This window comes from Sinocyclocheilus rhinocerous, unplaced genomic scaffold (genome assembly GCF_001515625.1).
Source record: "Sinocyclocheilus rhinocerous isolate Xijiao unplaced genomic scaffold, SAMN03320098_v1.1 scaffold1907, whole genome shotgun sequence".
In the NCBI taxonomy this organism is placed as follows: Eukaryota; Metazoa; Chordata; class Actinopteri; order Cypriniformes; family Cyprinidae; genus Sinocyclocheilus; species Sinocyclocheilus rhinocerous.
In genome coordinates this window covers 678,289-698,381 of record NW_015628766.1, presented here as the reverse complement: position 1 = coordinate 698,381, position 20,093 = coordinate 678,289, and the positions used below count along the sequence as shown (strand labels likewise).

General features: G+C 38.8%; 1 pseudogene; it reads right to left on the bottom strand.

Annotated features, from left to right (window-relative positions):
- Positions 1–20,093, bottom strand: part of LOC107738470 (potassium voltage-gated channel subfamily KQT member 5-like) — a 152,355-nt pseudogene that overhangs the window by 18,835 nt on the left and 113,427 nt on the right.

Genomic DNA, 20,093 nt, shown 5'->3' with positions numbered 1-20,093 from the left:
GGCACCTGACTTCCTAGGTGACCTGTCCTTGTAATAATTATACTGTAAATAAAAAAAGTGAATCTAAATCTAAAATGAAACTGCATGTTCTTGAATAAAAACACTTGAGTGGAGAAAAAAAGATTTCAGTTTACATCTTAATTTTGTGTGTTTTAATTAATTGAGATTATTTTAATAAAATTAATTTTAATAATTTAAAGTCATAGTTTTTAAGTGTTAGTTTTCTGAGGCCTCCTAGTGAACCCAGACTCCCTGGTCGAGAACCACCACTGTACATCAATGAAACATATGTCTTCTGTTTTTATGTAAATGTCTCATTAACCTGAAATACTGTCAAGTTTAATTCAGGTAAATGAGAATGACATCTCCTCAGTTCAAACTAGACAATTTACTTCTTAAATGAAAGTTCACAGAGGTACGTAGATTAATATACATTATTGAAAAGAGTGATTTCCAAACTGTTATTTTGCCCATATTCTGTGGGAAAAGAGGATTGAGGGAGGGGAAAAGAGGGAGAAAGAAACAAAAAAGAACAAGAGAAGGACACGGGAAGTTCACACAGAAACCACATCCACTTGGAGAAGCGACATCAAACCCTCAAGGAACACAAACAACTCCAAGGCACTACTCAACTGCAATAATATTTTCTTTCTCTTTTTGATCCTCCTCTAATTTCTCATATTCTTTGTAGCTGATGAACTCAAACTTTCCGGAGAAAGGGCATTCATGCTCAGCCACTCTGCTGCTCTCTGCTGTAGTCTGTCGTTATAAGTCAAATCAACACATTACATGTGTTCTTAAAGTCTTCAGGGAGCCTCGAGCTGGGAGGGAAATGCTTATTTAGGTGTAGAAGTGCACTCTGGATCTATAAATTATGACTCCAGTTATCCAGCACAGCAGAGAGATGACTCATGAACTCAAAAACATCAGGCCGTCACATGAAACAGCCCACCATTACAATTCAGAATCAGCCCTGTTGAAAAGTGAATTTTTTTTGTTCCACTATCTAATAAAAAAGAATGTTGAAGTATTATGGGGTCCAAAAGCCTGAAACCTCTAGTGACAATGCTTTTATTTAGCATGTGTCTAATTGAATACAACTCATATAAAACATCTAACAATCTGTTTTGTTCTAAAAAAAAGGGTAACACTTTATTTCGATAGTCCACTTTAGACATTCTATTAACAGTAAGTAACTTTGCAACTACATGTCAACTATCAGTTAGTAGAGTATTAGTAGATTGTCTGCTTAATATCTTCTAACACTTTCTTTGTCAACTTATTCTACTAACCCTAAACCTACCCTAACAGTCTACTCTGAGAGTTAGTAGACATGTAGTTGCAAATTAATGAGAATTAGTTGACATGTAGTTACAAAGTTACTTATAGTTAATAGAATGTCTAAAGTGGACTATCGAAATAAAGTGTAACCAACAAAAGTCCTAAAACTTTTCATGTTTATGTCAGATTTAAAGGACAGCAATATGTATAGAGGACTCATATTTCAGACGTTTGGACGCTCATTCACCCATTCGACACCCATTGACTGCAGATGACCTATTTGTGAGCAAATGATGTAATGCTAAATTTCTTCAAATCTGTTCCCATGTATGAAGAAACAAATGCAACTACATATTGGATGGCCTGAGGGTGAGTTTATTTTCAGCAAATTTTCATTTTTAAATGAACTATTTATTTAAAATAGATTTTGAATACCAGATTTTCAGTAAGGTCAATGCTATATATCAAACTACCCTGATGAGAAATCTAGCTACACAATGCAGTATATACATTTTAAATTTTATGCCAGCAAACTAAATCTGAAATAAATGTTTTTTTTCTTTGTGCAGTATGTGATGAACTAACTTTGAGAAATGGCAGGGGACAAGCATTCTTGGTGTTGCTATAAACTGCTGGAGTGTTTTCCTGCACTACAAAAATATCACATACATCATCATCTGAACACTATTCTTTCTCTGGCAGGGTTCATTCATCAGTTTAACACACAAATACCATCTAATGGTTGCTAATGACTTGTTCAATTAATTAGGAAACGTACACTTAATTTAAATTTGACAAAGCAAAATAAACCTTGTCTGAATAAGTTTATTCTGGAAACAGCTTCCCAACCCATTTGTTAAAAAAAACTTAAAACTAACTCTCCTGCTATAAAGCCACCTTCACAAGTCTCTAAAAACATCCATTACCTTCAAATTTGTTTCAAAAAGTAGCCTAATGGTTTTATGATGAAGTTTCACATGGATATGGAAATTGAATGCCCTAAAGACCAACCATTAATCAAATTGTCATCACCACATTATTTGATATAGAATGGTGCAGGTATGACGTTAAAACCCGGAAGACTAATTCGCCATGGGTTCCCTCAAGATTTTCCTATGGGTTTTTTTTTAAATTTATGAGTAAAATATGGTCTGTGGTAAACCTAACTTGACGATACTTGAACGTTTTGCTCTACAATGTAAATTACACACACCCATACTGAAAACGCAAAATTTGAAGCTGTTAAGTTTATTTAAAAAAAACGTATGTTTCTAATAAATAGCTACATTAGAATGTACGGGGTGTGAGTATATGCAGTTTACACTGCAGAACAAAACATTCAAGTATCGTCCAGTTAGGTTTACCATAGACTTTAGACTTTATTTTACAATTTTTTTTTTGAAAAACCTTATTATAAAACTCTATAGGAAAATTTCGAGGGAACCCATGGCGAATTAGTCTTCTGGGTTTTGACGTCATACCTGCACCACTTTATTATAAGTGGGTATTTTTCAGGTTTTCACACATTTTAGTGGCTGCCTAGTTCAGCTCTAAGTGCACTAGCAAGGGAGTCAAAATCATTCTAGTAGAGAGACATTTTCTCCATATAACTTCCCAGATTGCCCGCCTAAAAATCTGTGAAAAATATTCAATCCAAAATTGTCAAGGATGAGCACAATGAATATATGAAATAAGTATGAATCTTGTTTTCCAGTAGATTATGTTTTTAATTAACTCTTATCCCTAGTATGCATAAAACCGCACCAATTTCATAATGGCACTGTATGGCTGAACAGCTGCAATGAAGATGTACAATTCACCAAGTCTGTATTTATTTACCATTTCAAACAACTGTTTTCTTTGTGAATATACTTTAAAATGTGATTTATTCCTGTGATGCGAAGCTGAATTTTCAGCAGCTATTATTCTAGTCTTCAGTGTCACATGCTACTTCAGGAATCATTTTAATATGCTGATTTGCTGCTCAAGAAACATTTCTTATCATCAATATATATTTGATGGCCTAAAGATACATCAGGCAAGGATGAAATGCACAGAGCGGGAGAACGTACTGCAGCGCACAGGATCTGATTCTGGTGAGACGCAGGAGGAGCCCGGCCAGGAATCACCCCACAGAGCCCAGTCCCTCCAAGCAGTCGAGCCCTCCAATTCCTGCAGAGTAGTTCCAAAAAAGCGGATCAAGTGGCCTTCAGCTAACAGCCAAACCATGTGGTCACAGTTTGACACCGATGTTTGCGAGATCCTGAAAGCTACGGCTAAAGGGGAAGTGGACAGCCGGCTTGAGGCCATGATGGCGGTCATTGTCGGCTATGCGTCTGAGAGATTTGGCCTTGTCGAGAGTAGAAACACCAAGCCCACCTACTCTAGGAACCGTAGAGCCATAAAGATATACCAACTGCGTCAGGAGCTTTGAAGTCTCAAACATCAGTACAAGAGGGCAAGTGAAGAAGAAAAGCAACCACTTGCTGAGCTTCGTGACATCCTAAGAAAAAAGCTCATGTCCATGCGCAGGGCAGAGTGGCACCGAAGGCGGGGTAAGGAAAGAGCGAGGAAGCGTTCTGCCTTTATTTCCAACCCTTTCTCCTTCACTAAGAAGCTTCTAGGTGACAAGCGCAGTGGCAGTCTCATGTGCTCAACTGAGGAAGTAAACTCTATCTTGCACAATACCCTGAGCGACCCAGATAGAGAACTGGAACTGGAACCATATACAGGCCTCATAAGTCCACAATCTCCGACATTTGACTCTTGTTATGAGAGAGCCCAGCTGGATAGAGGTTCAGGAGGTGGCAAGAAGAGCCAGATCAGCGTCCGCTCCAGGGCTTAGCGGTGTCCCATACATTGTGTACAAGCTCTGCCCGCAACTCCTTCGGCACCTGTGGAAGAGTCTGAGGGTGATCTGGCGCAGGGGAAGAGTCGCCAAGCAGTGGAGATGTGCAGAAGGCGTACGGATCCCCAAGGAAAATAATTCAATAAACATCAGTCAGTTTAGAGTTATCTCACTGCTAAGCGTCGAAGGCAAGATTTTCTTCAGCATCCTGTCACGACAACTTACTGAATTCCTCCTAAAGAACAAATATATTGATACTTCTGTGCAAAAGGGTGGAATTTCAGGAGTGCCTGGCTGTTTGGAACACACAGGAGTCATTATTACACAACTCATCAGCGAGGCTCGAGAAGGAAAAGGAGACCTCACTGTATTATGGTTAGACCTTGCTAACGCATATGGATCCATACCTCACAATCTTATTGTGCTTGCCCTCCAACGACATCATGTTCCCAGCAAAATTATGGACCTTATCCTGGACTATTACAGCAATTTCAGTCTAAGAGTCACTGCTGGATCAGGTACATCAGACTGGCATCGACTAGAGAAAGGCATAATTACAAGTTGTACCATCTCAGTCATTCTCTTTGCCCTCGCCATGAACATGATCGTCAAGTCAGCAGAGGTGGAGTGCAGAGGCCCTGTGATGAAAACGGGAGTGCGACAGCCCCCCATAATAGCCTTTATGGATGACCTGACCGTCACAACTACATCTGTCCCGGGCAGTAGGTGGATTATTCAAGTGCTAGAAAAAGTCATTAACCCTTTGAGCGGTATTTTAATTTCCGTGCCACTGGGAGTACGGTCCCACATATGGGATTTAGAACGTTCGGTGACGTCACATAACTGCCAAATTCAAACTGTGCTTTCGCGGTTTAGCTGGCGCTGAGCCAGAGAGAGAAGTGCACTATTATGACAACTATGCAGTGTTTTTAACCACAAAATACACACATAAGTCTATGGAAGCAACAATAACAATCCATTCAAATTTAATTTGCCGATGTGTTTTATTCATATCAGATATGCATAGTGTAAGTAATTATAAAGTTCACTCTATTCTTCTCCCAGTTCACTGGCCACTTATTACTTGTATTTAGGGAGAAATTGATGAATTCACGTTCTGTAAATCCGACTGACAGGACTGCAGTGCGAACAAACATGGCGGCACCCATCTCACATTACAGATCACGATCAAGATCATTTAGAAAGGTTTTTAAACGACAAAACACACTCATTTACACATATTTGTGAATTGGAATATCAGATTGTTCATGACATGGAATGCAAGTTTGTGAATATTTTAAATAAAAAAGGAAAAAGGAAATAAAAGCGATCCATCTGTCATACAGTGTTATTGTGGCTGCGGTGTGTCATGTGACAAGCATGACGCGTCGCCATGGAAACAGTAAGGGGAAACGTTCTAAAATAATGGTCGCCTTAAAAAAAACAACTCTGGGGGGACCGCAATAATATTTTAAACTCACGACTGAAAGGGTTAACTGGGCAAGGATGAGCTTTAAGCCAGCAAAATCAAGGTCGCTAGTGCTAAAGAGGGGGAGAGTAGTGGATAAGTTCCGATTTTCACTGAACGGTGCCACAATTCCATCCATTACTGAGCAGCCAGGCAAGAGCCTCGGTAAGCTCTTTGACTGTAGCCTCAAAGACTCTGCCTCCATCCAGAAAGCTAGTAAAGAGCTGGAGACTTGGCTTAGTAAGGTGGACAAATCAGGTCTTCCAGGGAGGTTTAAGGCCCGGATTTACCAGCATTCTATCCTGCCCCGGATCCTGTGGCCCTTGCTAGTGTACGAGGTGCCCATAACAACTATTGAGGCCCTGGAGAGAAAGATCAGCAGCTATCTGTGAAGGTGGCTTGCCTACCTCGCAGTCTGACCAGTGCTGCTTTGTACGGCACCAGCAATGTCCTGCAACTCCCGATTAGCAGCCTCATTGAAGAGTTCATGGTGGCAAGAACACGGGAAGTATGGCAGTATAGAGAGTCCAGTGATCCAAAGGTGGCAGCAGCTGGCATACAGGTGCGAACAGGCAGGAAATGGAGTGCAGAAATATCGTTGGAAGCTGCGGAGTCACGACTGAGGCACAAGGCGTTGGTGGGGCCCACAGCAACAGGGCGTGCAGGTTTTGGCTACTTCCCGGTTATGAGAGTTGACAATGCGCAAGGTAAAGAACGTCAACATCTTGTTCAAGGGGAAGTGCGGGCAGGCGTGGAGGAAGTAAGGGCTAGCAGGATGGTGGGAATGGGGCAGCAAGGAGCTTGGACTAAATGGGATAACGTTCAGCAACGTAAGATCACTTGGGCTGACATTTGGAAAAAAGACTTCCATCAAATCAGATTCTTAGTCCAAACCATTTACGATGTCTTACCAAGTCCAGCAAACGTCCACATCTGGGGTAAAAGTGAGACACCCTCCTGCCCCCTCTGTTCAGGAAGGGGATCACTAGAACATTTCCTTAGCAGCTGCCCAAAATCCCTTGGAGAAAGGCGCTATCGCTGGCGCCACGGCCAGGTGCTTAAGGCAGTTGCTGAGAGTATTGCCACAGCCATCAAGGCCATCAAGGGCCACCACCATAAGCCAAAGACCATCAAGTTCCTCAGAGCTGGAGAGAAGGCCCACCCACAGCTGAGAGTAAAGTCTGGTCTCCTCGCAACTGCTACTGACTGGCAACTGGAAGTGGATCTTGATAAACGACTGAAGATCCCAACCAGAATAACATCTACACAGCTTCGTCCAGACATGATCATTGTTTCAGATTCCACCAAACAATTGATCTTGCTGGAGCTTACTGTGCCTTGGGAAGAGCGCATGGACGAGGCCAATGAGAGGAAGCGTGCTAAACACCAAGAGCTGGTTGAAGAGTGCAGGAGGCAGGGCTGGCAGGGGTTTTGCAGGGCGATCACTCTGCAAAGCATTCACACTTCTAGGTATCACCGGGGAGGCGAAAAGGCGATCAAATCCACAACTGAAGCTGCAGAGAAAGCCACTAGGTGGCTTTGGATTAAGAGGGCAGAACCATGGGCAATTGCTGCTGGGACACAGGCCGAGGTCTGATCAACACCGGCTGGGTCGCTTGGGCGAGGGTGTCTGATGTTGAAAGACCCGAAACACCCAATGACCCCAGGATACATCACTGATGATGTGTCCCAGCGCATCTGCATGATGTATCTTTCACCATTTGATAAATTTTTTCGGGATTGTCACTTTTTAGCAATTTAATGCATCCATTATGAATAACATCATGTGCTTTAGAAATACCACTGAATACTGTAGGGTCACCAAATATTTGGACCTCCCATAACCAATGATGATGTGGGTGTTTGTTTCTTTAACATGTGTCATTGCGAGTAACCAGGGTTGAAAATGAACACATTGGAACCATCAAAAGCAATTAAATCAGCTTTGGCAGGTAAATAAAATGTTGCTACTCCTTTATTTATACCATACACTACAGAAAACCTTGTGGCCCCAGAACATTTTTCCTCCAGATTAAAAAAAAAAAGAAAAAAGAAAAAGAGCAATGAATTCCCAAAATGTCTTCACATTCTTGTCACAGATGCAATTTCTTTCAAATCTCATACTGTATGATGCTGTGAGTGACTTGCTGGCCTGTGCTGTTTATATAAACACACACACTATATATATATATAAATAATGCTATTTACAGTTTCATGGAGGAAAGAAATGTTTATGGCCAGTAAATCTGGTCATCTCTCAGGTTTGAACAGGTTAGATAACAGTGAACTCCTTTTATAATACAGATCTCACTCTATGACCTCATTTAGAAATGAGAAAAGTCTGATCTTAAACTATGAAAGCCTCATGATTCTCATTTCATGGACGGAAACTTTGCACATTGATTAAAGACTCACCTATGACACAGAACGGCTTCCTTGCGAAGCGAAGTCGCCCCTGCCATCCTCTGTAACGGCAACAACAACCAGCAGACCAGATTCGAATGATGTACTCGAGCCCAAACACCACAATCATCACAAACTCCTACAAAGACAAAGAAAGACATTTTCAAGTTTGTTTGTGTGGGTGTGTCCTTGTATCATCTGTGGTTCTAAAAATTATAACTCTGTTAACCAACTACATTACAGCTACATTACATACATCACTGGAATTACACAGTGAGAGAAGTACTGTACATTGTGCACAACAGCACTTTTTAATAAATAAACACAGATGGAGGTGTCCTTGCCTGAAAAATACAATCTGTGGCTCAGCTATTTCTTGACTGAAGTGGAATAGTCAGGTAATAATCAGATATCCTGATTATGGATCCATTAGTGAGCTCTTTTTTATTCATATATACTATATATTTAGTGCTACTTCCAGTCCTTTGTTTGTCAAACTACAAGCTACTTATAATTTAAAGAAATCAACTACAGTACAGTTCAAATGTTTTCAAAAATGATTCAGACAGAGCACAGGTTTTCTGGCAAAAAAAGTCATTTATCTAAATAAATAATGATTGAAAAAACAGAGATAAGTGCCCTATTTTTACAGATTTTTTCTTAGAATGCATCTGAATAAATTAATTGACTAAAATTAATCAGACTTCTATATTCTTCAAACAGTTGAGAGACAATGTACAATTTAGGTGATTGTGTTTGATTAATAATTCATATTGCCCACTATAAAACATTTTGCCTACTATAAAGCATATACAAACACATACACATATACAAAAGTGTGTAAACATAATAATGCACACATACAGCAGTTAGATGTGGACTGGTAACCTTATATGGAGTTCCATACTCAATTCAAAGAGGTCAAAGCCATTTTAAAAGACCTCTATTTTCTTGACTTACATCCTGTCTTTGCAATGTCAATTAAAGGGGCAGCAGTATGACTGAATAAAAGAACTTCCATTATGATCATACAAGTAGCTTCAGAGCACTGCCTACAGATGTTGAACATCATACAGATCATGTTTGGTGTCAGCTGAGTCAATAAAACAAATCAGGTCAATTTGTATGGCCATCATTACCAGTAGACAAACCAGCAGGCTTCCAGGAACAGAAAACCAGCATAATATGAGCCTTTGATCCAGTGTTCATGTCTCTCACCTGTTGCTGGCTTATGTCAGGGCTTTGTAATCAAATAACTATTGACAATATTCCATCATACTGCATTATGCTGGATCAAGCAAACCATAAGGCATAAAAGTGGGGAATATTTGGTTGCATTTATTTTGTGATTTACTGATTTGGTTGACTTGACCTGTGTTGTACAGTACTATTAAATTTTCACCATATTTGCCTTTAATTATGTGTCGAGACACGTCATCAGACAGATATCTGCTGAATTTGGTGGACGGCAGAGGAAATTTACTGCAAAGGGAGCTGTTGCGATCTGCGTTGCCGGCTAGGACACAAATGAATCTCAGTAAGTGTTGCGGATTGAATTTAAAATGGGCACTATCCCACTGAACTGCACTGAGAAAAGTAGAGAATATTGCCTATATCTCCTATGCCAGGCAGTATCTGACTTTTTCTTCTTAAATACTATAACAGTGGTAATCATAAGCATTGAAGCATAGACTATACAACATCAATAAATGTATGATGTAGCATTATATAAGGCCCAAGACATACAATTAGCTGCAGTATTAGAGTACAGTTAACACAAAGTTCATGTGATGTTTTTCTTTAAACTTCTTAGCATGAGACTGTTGTCATGCTTTATCCTGTTTGGATTTTGTTTGACACTGTAGTTCAGCTCTTACCAAGATCAGGAGACTTCGAGAGGCCATTTCCTGGTGATCTGGAATGGTAGAGAACACAGACAGCACCAAGCAGCCAAACACCAGGACAAACCTGTCAAAAGACATGAGGAAGAACACAAATTACTTTATTGAAATACTTTGTCATATATGAAAAAAACGTGTATTTAAGGTTCAACGTTAAATTCAACTGATATTGATAGAATAAGGCAATAAAAAAACTTTCCTTCAAATATTTCAAACTCTAAGTACCATAACATTAATTTCCCATCAACAATATGAGATATGGCATGAGGGTAACCACTGTTCAGAGAACAACTGTGTCTGGAGATTTGCATTATTGACCCCTTCAAATAAGCGGTGGGAGACATCTGTATTTGATCATTGGCCTTCTGCGTCAGCCGCCTGATCTCTCTGTCTCCGTTCCACTAGCTTTATCCCTTTTGCTCCATCTAGTCTGGTTCTCACTGTCTCTTTTTCTCAACTACTTCGTCCATTGTCAAACTTTGGTAAATCCCATCTTCTAAAGCCAAGTAAGATTACATTGCTGACCTCTACATAGACATAAGAGTTTCAAAGCCTAATGGCCCATGAAACACATTGCTATGACCTAATGCAAGTGGACAGAACTGAATAGATCAGAGAAAGTACAACCTTTACTGGCCCTTTGACTTGATGATGAACAGTCTTTGCTGCAGTGTGCAGTTATCAAAGAGCTTTGCACCCAACAGCATTGATGCAACAATCATCATTCTTACGAATAAGTACTGCCACTTTCCCCTGTTTTCTATAAAAACAGCTCTACTTTGCAAAATTATCATTAGAGCTAATTAAGCACCATCTTCATCATAAATGTTTACAGCATTTGTAAGACTGAAAATAGGAGCTGTGCATTGCTCTTGAGACTCCTTTCGAGTGGTGCCATGTGGTCGAGCTGGACTCTATCTAAACTGACCCGAGTAAACTAGAAGAGGCTGTAATTTAATACCGTATGAGAAGGGGCTTATAAAACAGAGGTTAAAGGCTTCATCCAGCATTGGTGCACTGTTTGTGTGAAAGCAGTGGGCGTGATGGGGTGCCTCACCCTTTGACCTGCCCTCCACTCGGAAACAGCGGCTGAGCTCCTCTACAGAGAACACAGGGCAGAGAGCAGGGGCAGTGTTTTCCATAGGCTGTCGTATGGCAATGTCATTGCTGCATATCTGCATTTGCTCATAATTCCAGTTCTTTCCAAACAATTTGATTACAAAATATTGCATGTGCAGTGATTTGGCCGTAGGCATGAGGCTGGAGGTAATCACAGACATGCTGATATTCAGAGAGACATCACGTTTACAAGTGTGATATTGCTTTTATACCAGTGTTGCTATTGTTAATTAAAACAATTACAAAACATTAATTGAAATAAAATGGAAATAAAATAAAATAAACTATACATATTAGAAGAAAAACTTATAAAACTTAAATGAAAATCAGAAACTCTGCCTTGGCAACTAACTGAAATAAAATAATAACTGAAATAAAATAAGTGGAAGTAATGATTAAAACTTAAATATAAAGCTAAATATAATTAAATAAATTATACAATTGACAAAAGCACAAGAAAATTACTAAAAATGTCAAATTAAATTTAAATGAAAATTAAAAATATAAAAATAAAAGCCAATTTAAAATATTAATAAATGCTATAAAACTATAAAATAACACTATATCGGATGATAAAATGTAAGTAATTTGCCTTATTGTTCAATGAACGGCTTAAATTTTAGAAACAATGGCAGGTGCTTTGTCTGTTTTTACCCCAGCAATGGAAATAGTTTTAGACAAGTGTCACAGCAGAGCCATTGCACGTACATACAGTAAGGTGGTGTTTTCTTTCTTGCAGTTACTTGTTTAGTTCCTGAATGAATTAAGCGGTTGAGTGAATTATTCAATGACTCACTCATAAATACAGTCACTTGTATTATTCCTAAACAAAAAGAGTTTTTTTTTAATATATCAGCTTTGATTCAGTGACTCATTTGCCACCAACTACTGAAGGAATCACTGAAAATTCCCTACTGCCAATACGCAGATTGACAGTTTGTCTGGAACTCACCAACACAGAAGCAGAGTGCTACAAACATTAAAAAGTCCCAGTGCTGTTTAACTCGACCAACCAGAATTGGTCTATAATAGCAACTAACTTTTGTATAATTCCCAATAAAACCTTGAGAGAAACTAAATAAATAAATAAAATAAAAATTGCACGGTGACATTTTCAACAACCACCTATACTGGATGGATGGTTGAAATGAAGTAGCGGAGAAAGTAGACTGCGATAGACAGTACAATTATCTGTCAAGCAGCCAGTGCCTGCTGTTCTTTAGGGCTCTAGTATTTAAAGAGAGCTCTTCTACTCTCCTGCCTCTTGTCAGCTCACTCAGACAGGACTATTTCAGTGAAGCGCTCAGGGCTAAAATGCTCTTTTTTTTTCCAGAGGAAAAAGGAAAAAGAACAAGTGTATGGAACTGAAGTAGCTCCCCTCATCAATCATCCGTTAGCCCTAGCTAATTACACAACCCTGCTCTCCTACCTTGTTCTTTTGTACCTGCATGTCATTTCCTGCCCTGGTGGGTGGCAGTTGGTGTCTGTGGAGTGTCACGGCCTTTGATGTTGAAAGAGATGATCTTAACATTTACATGCAGACCACTGTAAACACACACTTTCACTTTCTCTGAAGTGGCACTTAATAGGCATCATTTTGCATAATCAAATTGATGTGTTTTGAAGGTGAGTGCCAGGGACGAGTGACTAATGAACCAAATCTCCCTCTCACACAGATATGTATCACGCCATATCATTATTTCTTATTTGATGTTCAAAACAGCAGATGGAAGCCTGAAATTATATTTCTCCCAATCCCTGTCACTGTAATTTATATCACTGAACATGTACACATAGTATTATACATAGTTAATAATCAAGTCTCATATGAATGATCACGTCTATGCCTTTTTTAAGCAAATAGCAATGTAGTAGTGACCTCAGAAGGTGCTGTAAAAAGTCTAAGTCACATAGAATTTAAATGTAAAGCAGGGGCAAAAAAAGAGACAAATCTGGTGTGTGCCTAAAAGCTTTTTTTCTTTACTGATGTGCTGTACTGATGCATGAGCTGTCCGTGGTCCTGCACGCAATTATAAAAGCTGCACAGAAGGTCTGTAACGAATCTTGACACACAGGCAATGATCACCAAAATCCTCACAAAGCTGTACTGGCCCCTATAAGTTAAAGAGCTGACATCCGTATTTAACTGACCCATATCAGTAAAACTAAAGATTTATAGAAGCTAGCTGACTCTCACCTCACAAGAGTAACCTTGTAACCTTACAAGCAGTGCTCCCCAAACAAAACAATCCTCCAGACATTACCAACTGTAAAACAAAATATGTTTAGAAGCTAGCATGGTGTCTCTGTGTCAGAGACAGAAGGACTGTCCTAACATAAACAAGACAAAGAGTGTGTGCATATGTGGAGGGATTGTATATCAAGCTTTTCAAAATACGAAATTTACAGCGATGCCAGCTGTCCATTAAAGCAAGGGCAGCATCTGTTTGTTCAACAATGACATTATTCTACACCACAAGGCTTAATTTCCACGCAACAAAACAAACAATCCCCACATAACCCATCAATTAGTCTGGATACAGTCTCTCTTTAGATTCATATGCCTACAATTCACTTTTCAACCATGTCTTTACTTCAGGTTCTGTATAAACTATGTTAGCAGTAACAGGCTGTCGTCAGCCGTCTCACCATGTGAACCACGCTGCTTGCAGTGTCATTGGCTCCTTGTCAGCGTTAGAGCTACTGATGTGCTGATGGTTGCCTCCTACTGAGAAAATGGTTCTCTCTTCTCTCTTAATACTCCTTATGAAGAAATTCATTTTCAAACTGTAAAGTTTTTGTCTCATTTGAAGACAATGCCATCAGGGATAGCAATCAATGCAAGGAATGCTTGATCCTGCATCCAGCCCAACCAGGACTTACTCCCACAAGAAATACACTCATAGCATTCAGTACTGCATAACCAGAAGTTCATCCAATTTAGACATCCTTACAGCTCAAATAATGAATGGGGATTTACTAAATAATTAATGCAAGTGCTTAAACAAAATGCTAGCTATACTAGCTTCACATTTATGCTCTCAAACCCTCCCGAATCCTGGCACGGTTTATTGCCAGTGCAAGAGCCCTATACTGTAACTGTAATGAGTTGTGGTATTCAGCATTAGCAATTATGCTGTCAATAGAGCTTAACAGTTATTGACCCATACGGAAATAAAATGGTGATATATAATTTTGACTTGTATATAAAGTATAACAATACATTTAAAAAATAATTGTATTATTATAAATGTATGTTTGCAATAAATCATTTAAGTACATGCCTATCTTTTATATTTATACATTTAATATCAAAATGTATTGACAGGTATGAAATGGTTCCAATTTCTAACAGGTTTCATATATGTTTTTCATATGGTTTCATACAGCCCACTTACGGTTTTATCATAAATTTGCTCTTCACCACTTCATACTAAGTGCAAACCGTTATAATGCAAATGAGAGAAAGTGAGAAAGTCAAAGACTGCTACTAAAACCAGCACTGAAAACCCTCCACTGTATTGTAAAGTCTCCAATGAGAGCCTGCTAACGGGATGTCTGGGCTTTCTACGTCAACTGATGTGTGATAAAAGTGAAGGGATGAAAGAGTTGCTTACCCTTTGATGACAGCAACTCCAGACAAAATTGCTTGTTAGTATACAGCACTAGCCCAAGCAACTTACAGTAGACTGCACATGTAAAGGCACTTGCACCATAATGTGTCTGTATTTACAGATTTTAGTGTTTAGCAGCACACTGAGATAAGCTGTGCCAGAGGCTAATCTTCACAGTATCAAAGCACTATGCTTTATCTTAGCACACCGACCCTTCTTAGTCTGGAGGAGTCGACGCTAGTTGCTAAAAGTCAGAGTTAGTCTGCAGATTTTGGGTAGTTAAGAGTTGAAAGATTTCACAGAAAATCACGTCATGTATTATGAGCACAGATTTTTTTTTTAGCTTCAGACTTATGATTCCATCAAGTCTGTGGATTTCAAACATATTTTAGAAAACATATTGTTTTCATCTGTCATACATCTGGCAACGAGGCACATGCTTCTGCATGAGTTTATTGTGTCTGGTAGTGTATGCTCTCTTCAGTCGTTTAGTGTGTGATTCCCAGTTCCCCCTCGAGGGAACTCACACTGCGTCGGTAACGACACTAGGGAAACCCCTCAGCGTAGCGCGTCTGAAGCATGAATGAAACTATTCCAATCCTGATTGGTGTTGCGTCATGACGTAACATGTGACGGCACCGTGCTATCGGCCGCTCCATGGCAGCCATGGTGGCCACGGAGAGACATTTGTGGCTAAATTTATCGGGGATGAAGGAAAAGGACAGGGCCTTTCTCCTAGATGCCCCGATATCGCCTGCTGGCCTGTTCGGTGACGCAGTCAATATAGTCGTCGACAGGTTTCAGGAAGCGAAAAAGCAGTCTGCGGCTTTTATGCAGTATCTCCCTCGCCGCTCTAAATCACCGTCACATGTTACGTCATGACGCAACACCAATCAGGATTGGAATAGTTTCATTCATGCTTCAGACGCGCTACGCTGAGGGGTTTCCCTAGTGTCGTTACCGACGCAGTGTCTCGTTCCCTTTCTCGGGGAACAAGGGTTACAGTCGTAACCCGAGACGTTTTTTCTCTATAACCATTTACAAAGTCGGCAAGTGTATGATGCCAAGTATTTTAAAATCAGTTCAGATAAGAGTCATGTAGTGTATTTCAGCCTTTACTCACTGCTACATATGTTTGTGTGTGTAAATGCTTTTTGATAATTTGATATTAAAATATGTAATATTATCAGCCTGCATGCTTAATTGTGAAAACAATGACAGATGTGTGTTATACAAACAAACAAATACGTACTTTATTAATCCCATGACGACAATTGCAGATTTATGTGATGGCTTATATAAAACTCAACTACTGCCTGACTTCAGGGTCAAAGTCCTGAAGCGCTATGCAGCCATGGAGTTAGAGTTTAATCCAAACTAATGATGAGTGCGGAGAGAAATGTAGTTCATGAACTGTGCTTAATGCAACACCACCTGAAATGTGCTTCTGTAGAGGAAGAAATTAACTTAGAACTGAAAGGATGTTAATGTAGAAAGTTATACATGGTTGCACACACTATTAAAAATGCATAAAATTCAACTTTTTTTTACCCAGACTCATTGGAAAAACATGCCTGTGGTGATATGTCTGCAAAATGATATTACATTGCTTCTTGCACATTTAGCGGCAGTTTGAAAATTAAATGTCCAGTAAGTAGTCTTAAAAAGTTAATGCTCTGTAGCGTTTGAAAATAATGTACCAGACAGCTACATTAAAATCTACCCTAAATCTTACTGAAGTGTTACCAAAAGCTCCTGAAGCAACCATGCCATTTTATCTTGCTTCTAAGTCTTTGAGCTCTTTTATCGTGACTCATGTTTCATGGGAATCGTAGCTGAACGCTTCACATTGCACGTGCAGTGCTGTATCAGGTGAGCTAATGAGCAAGTTTACTACACCAGAAAGCCAAACATAAAGAGGCAATTTTGTGATGCAAATATAAAGCTGTATTAGTGTACAAATCTATGGTAAAAGTGTTTTGAGGAGGTCATAACGTTGTATTGTGCAAGGCACTGCATGAAAATATTTCTTTATCAACTGATTATGAACTTCCCCATAATCATAATTTGTTTGAAAAGGAACAAAAGTTGTTGGTGTTTTACTGCCACTAGTGTTCATTTCAGCTGGAAAATGCAACGAATTTAATCAGATATATGTACATCTCTTTTTGTAGGTGGAGGCATGTTTTTTCATCTTTTGATTCCTTTTTGAAGATTCAGGCTTTATTAATTGTAATTGCATGACATAGTGACAGTACATACAAGAGGTGTCCTTTTGTGTTACACAGAAGAGAAAAGCATGACAGCATTTAAATTTTTGGGTGAACTGTTCCTTTCATAAACTACCACCCAGTTTAAATGTACCTGTCAAGGTGAAGATTTTAACTCATTGAAAATGAAGTACAGTAAAGAGGAAGTTTTTCATGGCTGCAAGAGACTTTCCAAAATGTTCAAAAATTATAACAAAAAAGCACATACATCAGATTCAAACATAAAATCCCCTCCTGCTGACTAGCTTCTCTTTCAGCTTAATATAAACTGTTTTTCTGTGCTTCTTAGGAGTGATTGTTTAGCCATGTTGAGAGAACAGCAGCCCCTGCAGTTTCTGTGCCTGAAATAAAGCCCTGGCATAGTAATTGAGGAACTGCAGGGGTCCAGATGCTGAGAGGGCTAGAGGATTACTGCAGTGTTTCTTTCACTTCTAAACCAGCTGCTTCAGAATTTAACAACTCAATCTGTACAAATTGGTTAGTATGTGGTGAAATCTGCCAAACAGTTTAAGGAGGTTTATGTTTCCAAATGACTGAATGCCCTACAGGAAATAATTATGTCCCTAAAAACATCGAAATCTTTTTTAGTTTTATATGTTAACGTTAAATTACAACCATATCCCAAATGATCACTTTGCCTTGTCTTTGCATTGCGACACCTACCTAGCATTACCCCATCAACCTTCCACCATCTTTCCTTGTAACCTTCCAGCATGATACCTCTGACAAACCACAATTAAAGAATAACAGATGGATTGCATGCGTCAACCGTCTAATGATATTTAGCAAGGCAGAACACTTGGAGTGAGAGGAACAGCTGGGCACACCAAATAACATTATAATCCTACTAAGTGTGTAGAATAACACACACAATGAGGTTGCACAATAAATGTTTGATGAACAGTTTCAAGAAAATCAATACGTAATATAAATGTCCCACATCCATCAAACACTTTTAAACACTAAACTGAATACAGCCTTGATTTCATTGATTGCTTTTTAGAAGGTTATGGATAAATTCCCTATCCCCAATTTCACACTCAATTATATAAGATACAGATATAGGTAGGGTGGGCTTATTATGTGTCAATAAGTTATGAAAAAATGCCATAGCCATAACATTGCCTTGACTTAACACAATTGCTTATTGTTCACCCCTGAATCAAAAATCAAAAATTCAGTAACTTGAAAGCACCACATGCAGTTTTGTTTTCAGAATGGGACTGACACCCCAGATACTTTAAAAATCATATTCAAACTGCATTTACAATACATGAGCAGGTATGTTTTATATGTGATGTTAAGTTACAGGTTAGGTTTAAGTGAAAAAAAAAGCGGAGTTCACGAATCAAGTCGGGCTCAAATGAGACCCTGTTAAACATCCACTGCCATCAAGATGCAATTTTGATTGATTTTAAAAGGACAAATTAATTTGAATTAACATGGCATATGAACTTAAAGTGTATCAGAAATAAGAATACTACCTCCGGCCCTCGTCATTGAATAATCCTTATGGGCCAGTTTACACCTGATCACTTCATGTGTTTTCTCTGATCGGATAGCTATCCAATTATGAAAAGACCTTGTGTAAATGCCCTCTGAAATGCTTTTAAGATAGATTTAAATCTGCTGATCACTTACACTGCTTAAGGAGGTGGTCTGAGATTCTTGTCACATATTGACTCTTGGTCAGGACCCCTTAGCGTCACTTTTTACCACTAGGGGTACCCCATTAGCATCATTTTTCGATGTGCAGGGTACTTTGTTGCTTTCAGTTGTATGCCTTATGTGTCAGATCAAGACACATTTAATTATTTGCATGCATTTGTAAAAATAGAAATAATTTTATATACATTTATACTCTCATAGCTATTTTGGAGCACCTAACCCCACCTCTACTCTAAACCTACTTACTTCTCGACAAAATAAAACACGTAACAGGCAAATGAAAGTATAGTCACAGGTATTTTTTGCAAAAACTGACCAAAGCAGCAGTAAAAATTTTTACAAATAAGTTGCATTGCTAGTCTTCTGAAGTCATTCAATATCTTTATGCGAAGAACAGAGTACAACATAAGGTTTTAATCTATGAAAATGATCCCACTCCATTAACACGGTCATATCTCATTCAGAAGATACTCCCGGACTTTAGCATGATGCAGTCGGTCACAAGGCACACACAAGAGCCAATGGCATTTCACAACCAAAGCTGATGTAATGCTTCGTCTGGCGGCAATTTTTGAATTTGTGAACAGACTGCACACATTGATCTGAGCTTTATGGCGGATGGAGACAGTGATTGCATCTGTTCCTCTTACAAATCAATCGTTTTGCCTCAGAAGACTTGGAATAGTAATATTTTTTGAATAAATTGTGACTGTAGTTGTATCTGCCTTTTATATCCTGTGATTTATATTGAGAAATTGTTAGGTTTAGGGGTAAGGGTTGGGTTATGTGCTCAAAAACGCATAAATAGTGTAATGTAATGTAAATACAATTATTCTGGCTGTTTAAATTGAAAAACACACCCCAACATATATGTAATAGTGGTAAAATTATTAACCAATATATAATTAATGACGATAAAATTCTCATGCCCTTCGCATCTGCATATTGACGCCAAAGGTTTCTTAAAGTAACAAAAAGTACCCTGCACATCAAAAATGACACTAAAGGGGTACCCTATGTGTTAAAGAGTGACACCAAAGGGTCCTAACCAAGCGTCAATATGTGACGAGTTGGGAGTGAGAATGTGTTGTTAAATTTGCAGTTAGCGCAAGAATCTCTTTGAAGATCTGATTTATATCCGTTTTGCAGAGACAGATTTATGTGGCCGTGTAAATGGAACCATTTTAACAAATCAGATAGATATCCTATCACTAAAAACACATTAAGTGACCAGGTGTACACAGACCCTATGATGCACAAAAATATAGTAAGAGAATATAGTTGTAATGGGACATGATTGGGGCAGCAAGTCCCAGCAGCCCGCTGCAGATTTAGAACTTCGAAGAATGGTTATGTAAAAAGAAGCAGTTACGTTAAATACTGCTGGAGCTTCATTGAAGACTGCACAAATGATGATTGTTTTATGATTCTAACTTGTTGTTTGTGTCACTTGCATTATCCACTGTTAATTAAGTTTTTTTTTTTTTTTGTAGGTTTTGCTTTGGTTTCTTTTTAAATCAA